This window comes from Triticum aestivum, chromosome 1A, assembly GCF_018294505.1.
Source record: "Triticum aestivum cultivar Chinese Spring chromosome 1A, IWGSC CS RefSeq v2.1, whole genome shotgun sequence".
In the NCBI taxonomy this organism is placed as follows: Eukaryota; Viridiplantae; Streptophyta; class Magnoliopsida; order Poales; family Poaceae; genus Triticum; species Triticum aestivum.
The window spans coordinates 561,495,396-561,508,631 of record NC_057794.1 but is presented as its reverse complement, the minus strand read 5'-3'; positions in this window follow the sequence as shown (position 1 = coordinate 561,508,631).

The window sequence follows — 13,236 nt, the reverse complement described above, 5'->3', positions numbered from 1 at the left end:
AAAGGTGAGGCGGGAGAAGAACGACTCCAAGATGCCAACACCAAGCTGTGCGTCGAGCTGAAAGATGTTCGTGCCCAGCTGTCAGACTCCGTTAAGGAGAATCAGCGGCTTCGGTGCAGCATATTTAGTAAGTGCTTGAACGAACCTTTGAAAGAAAGTTCGGCGGGGAAGTCGACTAACAGAGCAATGTCTATAGGTGTGCTGACAGGTCGTCCTACAGAGGAGATGCCCGGTTCTACGGGTGACCTTCTTCTCAAGCTCTCGCAACTGCTCGATCGAGTTCGGCAGGCGATGCAAGACGTCACCCAGGCCCTGTGGCCATCCATCTCCATGCCCGAAGGTCTTCGAGAGCTTGCGGAGAAGCTAAAGGGAGCACGGTGGCACTTCCGATTGTGGAAGATATCGGCCTGTCGTCAAGGCGCTAGGGAGGCCTGGGCCATGGTGAAGATGCGGTACACAAAGGCTGGCCCCAACCACATGTCCGGGGTCGGTCCTGTAGGGCCCGATGGGAAGGAGATCCATGTAAGCTTAGTATACGGCCAAGTAGAGTTGGCCTCAAAGTACTCCCAGCAGGACTGTAAATTAGACAGCCTGTTAGATGGTATTGAAGAGGAATACAATCAGTCAAAATGACTATGCAATTTAATTGACATTTATAATGCCTTCTAGCCGGATTGTAGATCATTTGTCATGGCTGACCTTTTCGCTTCAGCCTCGGGACCCGATCGTCCAGAGTGTGTCCGAATTCCCATGCGGTTATATAGGAACCGGGGAATGCATGGAGAGCAGGCGTAGGGGTCATTAGTGCGTGAACAGACAAGTGCCCGACTAGTTATGTTATATTACATGGTTAGTAAGAAACATCTTCCAGGGAGAATAGTTCCGTTAGGGGTTCCTTTCCCTGGGAGGCATGCCCTAAAGTGCATGTCCATGCTGCAAAAAGAAACGCAAGAGAAACATGTGGGGCGTATAGATAAATAAAAAAAATAAAAAAGGATCATCTTTAGTTCACCGACCGAATATTCCCTTAAGAACGCTAGCTTTCGGCTTCACCCAGTCTGAGGTACACGTCCGGCTGACCCGGCAGTAACAATCACAGAGGTGCTCCCTTTACCACCTAGCCGAACAATCGGGAATGTAGGGGTAAGCACAGGAGCCAGGCAACCCAGCTTGGCCAAAACTTAAGTCATATCGATGCATATAATGGTGAATAAAAGGTACATGCGGAAGTGTGACACATGTGTTGGGCATGAAGCCCGTATAAATAAGCTTCTGTTTAAAGAAGCCCCCAGGTTTAATGAGCCTTTAAAGGCTATAAGAGAGAGGGAGAGAAGAAGAGGAATGTAAGACAGAAAGTATAAAAAATGGACGGGGGAAGGAGACGAACACAGATACCGGCGCTAGGCATAGAATCTTCGGAGACGGGCTGCATTCCATGGGTTCGGCTCGAGTTGGTTATTCGATGCATGTCGCAGGCGGTACGCTCCACCGGTCAGGACTTGGTCAATTATGAAAGGACCTTCCCACTTGGGCTCGAGCTTGTCCTTTTTCTTGTCCGGTAGTCATAGAACTAATTCGCCAACGTTGTAATTTTTGGTCCGTACTTCTCTGCTTTGGTATATTCGAGCCTGCTATTGATAGAATGCGGAACGGGCTTTTACCACATCACGCTCTTCCTCCAATGCGTCCAAGCTGTCCTGCCGATCGAGCTCGGCTTCTCTTTCTTCGTACATGCGCACTCGAGGTGAGTCATGAATTATGTCGCAAGGTAAAACTGCCTCTGCGCCGTACACCATAAAGAATGGTGTGTATCCGGTAGTGCGATTCCGCATGGTCCGCAGCCCCCAGAGTACGGAGTCGAGCTCCTCTACCCAGTGCGTGTTATATTCCTTGAGGGACCGCACTAATCTGGGTTTGATGCCACTCATGATGAGACCAGTTGCATGTTCGAACTGGCCGTTAGTTTGTGGGTGATAGACGGAAGCATAATCGAGCTTGAGCCCATGTTTTTGCACCAGAGTTTTACCTCGTCGGCCGTAAAGTTCGTGCCGTTATCCGTGATGATGCTGTGAGGAACGCCGTAACGGTGTACAACCCCGGATATAAAGTCTATCACCAGTCCGGATTCGGCCGTCTTAACAGGCTTGTCTTCTATCCATTTGGTGAACTTATCCACCATGACCAGTAAGTATTTTTGCTTGTGGGTTCCGCCTTTAAGGGGTCCAACCATGTCGAGCCCCCAGATCGCGAAGGGCCAAGTGATGGGGATAGTTTGGAGGGCGGTGGGTGGCATATGGCTTTGGTTTGCAAAGAGCTGGCAATCGGTGCATCGTTGGACTAAGTCCTGGGCGTCTGCCCGGGCCGTCGGCCAATAAGAGCCTGTACAGAAGGCCTTGCTTACAAGGGACCGAGCTGCCGCGTGATGACCATCGAGTCCAGCATGAATTTTAGCCAGGAGGTTCCGCCCTTCCTCTTCGGAGATGCACCTTTGAAGGACTCCGATAGTGCTTTTCTTATAAAGCTCTCCCTCGTGGACTTTGTAGGCTTTGGATCGCCGCACTATGCAGCGTGCCTCATTTTGGTCATCGGGGAGTTCCTGCCTAGTGAGGTAGGCCAGGAATGGTTCCGTCCACGGGGCGATAACGGCCATTATTACGTGGGCTGAAGGTGTTATTTCGTTGGTAGAGCCTCCGATTGTGTCAGAATGTTCGGTGTCGGGCAGTGCGGTTGGGTCCGGGCTGTTATTGTTCGGCTCCCCTTCCCATACTACAGATGGCTTGAACAGCCTTTCCAAGAAGATGTTGGGGGGGACTACATCGCGTTTTGCGCCGATGCGTGCCAGGACATCTGCCGCCTGATTATTTTCCCGGGCTACATGGTGGAATTCAAGCCCTTCGAACCAAGCTGACATTTTTAGGACGGCGTTGCGGTAAGCTGCCATTTTTGGATACTTGGCATCAAAGTCTCCATTTATTTGGGATATTGCGAGGTTCGAGTCCCCGCGCACCTCTAGGCGTTGAATGCCCATGAATACTGCCATCCGAAGACCATGTAGAAGGGCCTCATATTCGGCTGCATTGTTGGAGTCCGTGTACATAATATGGAGTACGTATTGAACTGTGTCTCCTGTGGGGGACGTCAAAACAACGCCAGCCCCCAGTCCGTCCAACATCTTGGAGCCATCGAAATGCATGATCCAATTTGAATATGTGCCGTACTCTTTAGGGAGTTCGGCCTCCGTCCATTCTGCGATGAAGTCGGCCAAGACTTGCGACTTGATGGCTCGCCGTGGTTTATAAGTTATGTCGAATGGGAGGAGCTCAATGGCCCATTTTGCAATCCGGCTTGTTGCGTCACGGTTGTTTATAATATCGTTAAGTGGTACTTCCGAGGCTACTATTATTGAACACTCTTGAAAGTAGTGTCGTAGCTTCCGGGATGCCATGAATACCGCGTATGCAATCTTTTGATAATGCGGGTACTGTGATTTGCAGGGAGTGAGGACAGTGGACACATAATAGACCGGCTTTTGAAGGGGGAATTCGTGTCCGTCCGTTTCTCATTCGATGACGAGCACTGCGCTTACAACCTGATGTGTTGCTGCAATGTATAATAGCATTGGTTCGCCAATGTTTGGCGCGGCCGGGACTGGGTTTGTTGCCAGTATGGCTTTTATTTCGTCGAGTACGGCCGTGGCTGCATCCGTCCATTCAAGGTGTTTGGTGCGCTGAAGGAGGCGGTAAAGGGGTAGTGCCTTTTCTCCCAAGCGGGAGATAAAGCGGCTTAGAGCCGCCACGCATCCGGTTAATTTTTGTATTTGTTTGAGGTTCTTTGGGATATCCAATTGTGACAGAGCTCGGATCTTGGCTGGATTTGCTTCAATTCCTCTACCGGATACAATGAAGCCCAAGAGCTTTCCGGCTGGGACGTCGAAAACACATTTTTCCGGGTTGAGCTTGATGTCGTATGTTTGGAGGTTATCGAATGTGAGCCTCAAGTCGTCTACTAGAGATTCGACATGTCTTGTTTTGACGACCACATCATCCACATATGCCTCCACTGTTTTGCCGATCTGGTTTCCCAGACATGTCTGAATCATGCGCTGATTTGTTGCGCTGGCGTTTTTGAGCCCGAAGGGCATTATGTTGAAGCAGAATGGGTTGTATGGTGTGATAAATGCCGTTGCGGCTTGGTCTGATTCTGCCATCTTGATTTGATGGTAGCCGGAATATGCGTCGAGGAAACACAACGAGTAGTGTCCTGCGGTAGCGTCGATAATTTGATCGATGCGGGGGAGGGGGAAGGGATCCTTTGGGCAAGCCTTGTTAAGGTCTTTAAAATCAACGCACAGGCGCCAGGATTTGTCCTTCTTTGGTACCATCACCTGGTTTGCTAGCCAGTCCGGATGTTTTATATCTCTGATGAATCCGGCCTCCAATAGCTTTGCTAGCTCCTCTCCCATGGCCTGTCTCTTGGGTTCAAAAAAACGCCGAAGAGCTTGCTTGACAGGTTTGAATTCTTTTAGGATATTTAAGCTGTGCTCGGCCAGTCTGCGTGGGATTCCTAGCATGTCTGAAGGGTGCCAGGTGAAAATGTCCCAGTTCTCTCGTAGGAACTCTCACAGTGAGGCATCTACATCAGGGTTTAAATGTGCCCCGATGGAAGCTGTTTTATTGGGGTCCGTTGGATGGACCTGGAATTTGACTATTTCGTCCGCCGGTTTATAGGAGGTGGACTTGGATCTTTTGTCGAGTACCACGTCGTCTCTATTCATCATGGAGCGCAGCGCGGTCAGTTCCTCGGCCGCTAGGGCTTCGGATAGTGCCTCAAGGGCCAGTGCGGCTGTCTTGTTTTCGGCGCGGAGTGCTATGTCCGGATCACTGGCGAGAGTGATGATCCCGTTGGTCCCGGGCATCTTGAGCTTCATGTAGCCGTAATGGGGTATTGCTCGGAAGATTGTAAACGCTTCCCGCCCTAGCAGAGTGTGATAACCGCTGCTGAACGAAGCCACATGGAACGTGACCTCTTCGGACCTGTAATTATCCGGCGTGCCGAACACCACATCTAGTGTGATTTTTCCTGTACAGCGCGCTTCCTGACTAGGGATTATTCCTCTAAAGGTTGTGCTGCTTCGCTCAATGCGGTTCCAGTCTATTTCCATTTTTTGAAGGGTTTCCTCATAAATGCGGTTCAATCCGCTGCCGCCGTCCATGAGTACCTTGGTAAGACGAAAGCCGTCCACTATTGGACTAAGGACCAATGCAGCTGGTACTCGGGCTGTTCGGAATTTAGGTTCATCACTGGCATTAAAGGTAATAGCCGTGTCACTCCATGGGTTTATTGTTGCCACTTGGTAGATTTCGGCAAGGCTATGGAGTGTCCTTTTTCGCATGTTATTTGATGCGAAAGTCTCGAAGACTGTTAATACCGTATTGGTGTCTCGGGGGTGGCTTTCTGTGGCCTCTGTAATTAGGAGATCTTCGCCAATTTTGGCCACCTGCCGGAGTATCCAACATGCTCTAAGGTTGTGAGTTGGTGTGGCGTCCTCTGTACTGTGAATTTTACAGGGTCCATTAAGCCATCCTTCCAATACGGTTCCATGCCCTTTAGATGGTTTTTGCTTTTTGGTGTTTGACCCGGGTGTCTGGCGATGATGCACCCTTTTATTTCGGACTGGGTTTGCATTCAGGGCTGGATTGTCCCAAAATTTTATTTCGGTTTTCCAGGCGCTTTCCATCGTACAGTACTTTCGTACTATGGAGGCCAAGTCAGCGAAGCGTGTAATATCATGGCGACTTATGGCGTTGAGGATTCCCTTGTCCGTGCAATTATTGCAGAAGAATGAAATCGCGGCAGTCCTTTATCCTGTTCATAACCAGGAGGAATCTGGCCCAGTAATGATGTACTGTTTCTTCGGGCTCTTGCCTAATTTGGGATAGATCGCTAATGTTCGGGTGGGTGGGTGGAGTTAAATCCGAAGCCTCACCCCATCTGAGGCTCAGAGGCCGAGGAATTTCCGAACTCGAAAATTTGGATTCCTGGATGTTGTCCAATGAATCCAGTCCATCGCCTGACTCTAGGTTCAGGTCTTGAGTGATATCCTCCCCTCCGCGGGTATCCGGCTTGGAGGGATCGAGAATCCGGACATAGCTAGTCCTTAAGATAGATGAGGGGTCGTCACACTGTCCCTCTACCACGGCAACGTGATGGGTGACTTGGGGAGAGTTAATCTCTCTCAGATCAGGCTTGGGCCCAATCTGGTCGTAATCCGTAGCGACTCCCAGGGCGGCGATGCGATCCAAGAGCTCGTTTATGGAGGAGAGCTCCATTGGATCTAACTGCTCAGCGAGTTCCGAGTTGACATGGAGATTGTTTTCGATGGCTCGAGAGGTCATCGTCGGTGCAGAAGCCAAACAGGTGGTCATAAGAAAACCACCTAGCCGGAGGGTTTGGCCGACAGCCAAAGCTCCCTTAGCAACGGTGTCCTCTTTAAAGACAGGGCGAGGCATCCTTCCTGATGGTGACGACAGAGAGGAACTCTCAATGAAAGCACCAATGTCGGTGTCAAAACCAGCGGATCTCGGGTAGGGGGGCCGAACTGTGCGTCTAGGCCGGATGGTAACAGGAGGCAAGGGACACGAAGTTTTACCCATGTTCGGTCCCTCTCGATGGAGGTAAAACCCTACGTCCTGCTTGATTAATATTGATGATATGGGTAGTACAAGAGTAGATCTACCACGAGATCAGAGAGGCTAAACCCTAGAAGCTAGCCTATGGTATGATTGTGTTGTCCTACGGACTAAAACCCTCCTGTTTATATAGAAATCGGATAGGGTTAGGGTTACATAGAGTTGGTTACAATGGTAGGAGATCTACATATCCGTATCGCCAAGCTTGCCTTCCACGCCAAGGAATGTCCCTTCCGGATACGGGACGACGTCTTCAATCTTGTATCTTCATAGTCCAGGAGTCCGGCTGAAGGTATAGTCCGGCCATCCGGACACCCCCTAATCCAGGACTCCCTCACCCATGATAATAAGCCCCTGGTGTCCAGGTATGTGCGAAATTCTGACGTGGCCACATGCCTAGACGCCAGCCTCCTCCTCGGTTATACTGTGAATCCGGGGGATGTGTATCAACAAGAGACAGTGAAAAAGGTTTACGCAAGGTCTTAATCTAAAGAGAATCCTTGGGACGGGTCCCTGCTGCATGTCTATGCCTGTGTCTCCTTTGCGCCGTGTCCTGGATGGGTGTAGCACGGTGTTCATCTGTAAAAGAGAGGAACTTAGTTGAAAAAGGAATAGTCGTGCGAAATATATGTTGTACTAAATAAACAAAGTATAATTCAAGATGGGGAAAATTGAGCCTTATTGTCACTTATTTTACATATGCGGAGCCCCTTGTATAGGGGTGTATGGCTACAAAAACCTTTATCAATTATAAGTTTGCTCCGGACTCGCCTAGTCGTGTCCGTGGTCTTAATGACCTGATAGATGCTTTTGTTGGTGAAGCTGTTTTACTGTGTGGCTGTCAAGGCAGCCGCATAGTCTTCTGCGCGCGAGGAACATTCAGTGTTTCCCTTTAGTGAGATGATGCCTCGTGGACCGGGCATCTTAAGCATGAGAGATGCATAATGCAGTATCGCGTTAAAGCGGGCGAAAGCTTCGCGTCCCAGTAGTGCTTGATGGCCACTTGAAAATGGGGCGTGTGGAAGGTTAGCTTTTCGCGGCGGAAGGTATCGGGGGAACCGAACATTACTTCTAGCGGGAGAGAACCCATCCAATGGGCATCCGAGCCTGGCGTTACTCCTTTAAAGGAAGTGTTGCTATGGTGAACTTTTGTTGGGTCCATCCCCATTTTGCGGACTGTGTCCTGATATAGCAGGTTTAGACCACTGCCGCCGTCCATCAGGACTTGTGTAAAGTGGAATCCGTCGATTATCGGATCTAATACCAAGGCAGTCCAACCTGCGTTCCGGATACTTCCGGAGTAATCCTGATGGTCGAAGGTGATCGGTTTTAACAACCAGTGGCGAGACTCCTTTGTGATAGGCCGCATGGTGCGTTTCTCTATAGGCGCCACTCTGTTTTTCCCTTTTGTCACGTGAAGTAAGTTTACTGTTTTGACTTCTTGTGGGAAATTCTTTTGCTTCCCGGTGCTCTGCTTGTGGGGTTCGTCATCGTCCTCACTTGGTGTATCGAGCCCCTTGTATTCGGCGTTGAGTTTGCCGGATTGCTTGAAGACCCAACATTCTCTGTGGCTATGGTTTCTAGGCCTCCCGGGAGTACTGTGGATTTGACATATTTTGTCCAAGATTTTGTTTAGGCTAGATAGCTCATCCCTATTATCCTTGAGGGGCAGCTTTTTCTGACCCTGCCGAGGGCTTTTGAATCCGGCATTGACTGCCGTGCTCTTCAGGCTGTTTCCCTTACTCCGACGCTGGTCCTTGCTGCATCGCGGTTTCCCATTTCTGTCCCTGACTTCGGATGTACTTGGGTCGCTGGTGCTGCATCTTGCCAACCAGCTATCCTCTCCCATGCAAAAGCGGGTCATGAGGCTTGTTAATGCGGCCATTGTTCTTGGCTTTTCTTGGCCGAGGTGTCTGGCGAGCCATTCGTCTCAAACGCTGTGTTTGAAAGCTGCTAAGGCTTCGGCGTCCGGACAGTCGACTATCTGGTTCTTTTTAGTAAGAAATCTGTTCCAGAGTTTCCGGGCTGACTCTCCGGGCTGTTGAGTTATATGACTTAATTCGTCTGCATCCGGAGGTCGGACATAGGTCCCTTGAAAATTTGCCCGAAAAGCATCCTCGAGCTCTTCCCAACTCCCAATGGTGTTTTCGGGAAGGCCTTTAAGCCAATGTCGGGCCGGCCCTTTGAGCTTGAGGGGTAAGTATTTTATGGCGTGGAGGTCGTCTCCTCTGGCCATATGGATATGGAGGATATAGTCCTCAATCCAGACTCTAGGGTCTGTCGTTCCGTCGTATGCCTCTATGTTTACGGGCTTGAATTCTGCTGGAAATTCATGATCCAGCACCTCATCGGTGAAACATAGGGGGTGTGCGGCACCCCTGTATTTGGGTGTGCCGTGGTGTTCGGATGTTTGTTGTGTTGCATTGCTTACTAAAGCTTGCTTTCTTGGCCCGTAGATAGATCTGGCTGGGCCATCTATTTGATGCGAATCCTTGGGTGGGTCGCGTGCTGGCTTGTGTGCGGCGCCTCCTGCCGCTCTATATTGGCCATGGGGTCGTTTATCCGACCGTGTGGCTTCCTTATTTGTTGATTGAGGAGGTTCTAAGGCCTCCTCATCAAATTCAGGCAGGAGCTTTCGCTTCGGGTAGCTTTTTGTGTGGCAACTGTCGCCGTATTTGTCTGCGGTGTTGAGTACTTTGCTCCACCTGATTCTGAGTGCATCTTACGCAGTTTTGAGCTTCCGCTTCTGCTTTTTCAGGCTACGCGCAGTGGCGACGAGCCTTTTGAGGAGGTTCTTCTGCTCCAGGAACTTGTCCGGCGTGAGGTCGTCCGGACTGTTATCTTTGCCGGGGACGGGTTGTACAGTTTGTTTATCCAAGTTGCCTTGTTCGGACGGTTGCTCCATGCCATGTTCATCATTCGCCGGCTCACCCTATTCTGTGGCTGGGTCTGTATGACCGCTGTCTCTATCGAGCCGGGGCTTGGAGCGGCGCTTACGCCGCCGCTTTGACTGCTTTTCGGAGGAACGACCCTTCGTTGCGTCCTCCCATTCGTCCTCGTCGTTTCCTTTGGGTGTGTCCACCATGTATAAAACGTAGGATGGGGTGGCTGTCCAGTGCCCTGTGGGCGCTGGTTCCTGTTTTGCCTCCTACATCGTCGTCCATGTCGTCGATGTCTTCGGAGTCGAAGTCAAGCATGTCGGTTAAATCGTCGACAGTGGTTACGAAGTGGGTGGTGGGTGGGCGTCGAATTTCTTTGTTGTCCGCATCCCAATCCTGTCGACCATAATCCGGCTAGGGCTCTCCTAACAAAGAGAGAGACCTTAGTGAATTCAGAATGTCGCCGAAGGGCGAGTGCTGAAAGATATCTGCGGCGGTGAATTCCATAATTGGCGCCCAATCGGATTCGATTGGCAGGGGCGCGGAGGGTTCAGAGTCCGGAAAAGAGTCTGGCACCTTGGAGACACGGGCTTCGCAGAGGATGAGGCTGGTGTTCGGCTCGATCGCCGTTGAGACTGCAGCCCCCGAGGCGGTGTCTAGCCACCCGTCCTCGATTGGCGCAGTTGGCTCCGAGCTAAGGGTCGGAGTTGATGCGGGCGCGGCCTCCAGGGCACTATTCGGTGGCAGAGCTAGGTCGTACCCATCGTGACAGTGCGGCGCGCTCGGCTGTGGCTCGAATCCGTCGAAGATCAAGTCTCCGCGTATGTCAGCCGTGTAGTTCAAACTTCCAATTCTGACCTGATGGCCAGGGGCATAGCTTTCAATCTGCTCCGGATGGCCAAGCGAATTAGCCCGCAGTGCAAAGCCGCCGAACACGAAGATCTGTCCGGGGAGAAAGGTCTCACCCTGGACCGCATCGTTGTTGATGATCGGAGGAGCCATCGGGCCTAAAAGTGATGACACAGAGGAACTCTCAATGAAAGCACCAATGTCGGTGTCAAAACCGGCGGATCTCGGGTAGGGGGTCCCGAACTGTGCGTCTAGGCGGATGGTAACAGGAGACAAGGGACACAGTGTTTTTACCCAGGTTCGGGCCCTCTCGATGGAGGTAAAACCCTACTCCTGCTTGATTAATATTGATGATATGGGTAGTACAAGAGTAGATCTACCACAAGATCAAAGAAGCTAAACCCTAGAAGCTAGCCTATGGTATGATTGTTGTTCTTTTCTATGGACTAAAACCCTCCGGTTTATATAGACACCGGAGAGGGCTAGGGTTACACAGAGTCGGTTACAATGGGAGGAGATCTACATATCCATATTGCCAAGCTTGCCTTCCATGCCAAGGAAAGTCCCATCTGGACACGGGACGAAGTCTTCAATCTTGTATCTTCATAGTCCGAGAGTCCGGCCAGAGGTTATAGTCTGGCTATCCGGACACCCCCTAATCCAAGACTCCCTCACTAGGTATGATCATGTATATAGGCATCATGTCCGAGACAAGTAGACCGACTCTTGCCTGCATCTACTACTATTACTCCACACATCGACCGTTATCCAGCATGCATCTAGAGTATTAAGTTCAAGAGAACAGAGTAACGCTTTAAGCAAGATGACATGATGTAGAGGGATAAACTCAGGCAATATTATATAAACCCCATCTTGTTATCCTCGATGGCAACAATACAATATGTGCCTTGCTGCCCCTACTGTCACTGGGAAAGGACACCGCAAGATTGAACCCAAAGCTAAGCACATCTCCCATTGCAAGAAAGGTAAATCTAGTAGGCCAAACCAAACTGATAATTCGAAGAAACTTGCAAAGATAACCAATCATATATAAAAGAATTCAGAGAAGATTCAAATATTGTTCATAGATAAACTTGATCATAAACCCACAATTCATCGGTCTCAACAAACACACCGCAAAAAGAAGATTACATCGACTAGATCTCCACAAGAGAGGGGGAGAACTTTGTATTGAGATCCAAAAAGAGATAAGATGCCATCTAGCTAATAACTATGGACCCGAAGGTCTGAAGTAAACTACTCACACTTCATCGGAGAGGCTATGGTGTTGATGTAGAAGCCCTCCGTGATCGATGCCCCCTCCGGCGGAGCTCCGAAAAAGGCCAGAAGATGGGATCACACGGATACAGAAAGTTACGGAGGTGGAATTAGGGTTTTGGCTCCGTATCTAGTAGTTTGGGGGTACGTATGTATATATATAGGAGGAAGAAGTACGTCGGTGGAGCAACGTGGGCCCCACGAGGGTGGAGGGCACGCCTGGGGGTAGGCGCACCCCCTACCTCGTGCCTTCCTGGTTGATGTCTTGACGTAGGGTCCAAGTCCTCTGGATCATGTTCATTTCGAAAATCATGTTCCCGAAGGTTTCATTCCGTTTGGACTCCGTTTGATATTCTTTTTCTGTGAAACTCTGAAATAGGCAGAAAACAGCAATTCTGGGTTGGGCCTCCGGTTAATAGGTTAGTCCAAAAAATAATATAAAAGTGTATAATAAAGCCCAATAATGTCCAAAACAGGATATAATATAGCATGGAACAATAAAAAATTATAGATACGTTGGAGACATATCAAGCATCCCCAAGCTTAATTCCTGCTCGTCCTCGAGTAGGTAAATGATAAAAACAGAATTTTTGATGTGGAATGCTACTTGGCATAATTTCAAAGTAATTCTCTTAATTGTGGTATGAATATTCAGATCCGAAGGATTCAAGACAAAAGTTTAATATTGACATAGAAATAATAATACTTCAAGCATACTAAATAAGAAATTATGTCTCTTCAAAATAACATGGCCAAAGAATTATCCCTACAAAATCATATAGTCTGGCTATGCTCTATCTTCACCACACAATGTATTTAAATCATGCACAACCCCGATGACAAGCCAAGCAATTGTTTCATACTTTTGGTGTCCTCAAAATTTTTCAATCTTCTCGCAATACATGAGCGTGAGCCATGGACATAGCACTATATGTGGAATAAAATGGTGGTTGTGGAGAAGACAAAAGGGGAGAAGATAGTCTCACATCAACTAGGCGTATCAACGGGCTATGGAGATGCGCATTAATAGATATCAATGTGAGTGAGTAGGGATTGCCATGCAACGGATGCACTAGAGCTATAAGTATATGAAAGCTCAACAAAAGAAACTAAGTGGGTGTGCATCCAACTCACTTGCTCACGAAGACCTAGGGCATTTTGAGGAAGTCCGTCATTGGAATATACAAGCCAAGTTCTATAATGAAAAATTCCCACTAGTATATGAAAGTGATAACATAGGAGACTCTCTATCATGAAGATCATGGTGCTACTTTGAAGCACAAGTGTGGTAAAAGGATAGAAGCATTGTCCCTTCTCTATTTTTCTCTCATTTTTTTATTTTATTTTGGCCTTTTCTCTCCTTTTTTATAGCCTATTTTTTAGTCCGGAGTCTCATCCCGACTTGTGGGGGAATCATAGTCTCCATCATCCTTTCGTCACTTGGGACAATGCTCTAAAAATGATGACCATCACACTTTTTTTATTTACTTACAACTCAACAATCACAACGCAATACTTAGAAACAAAATATGACTCTATGT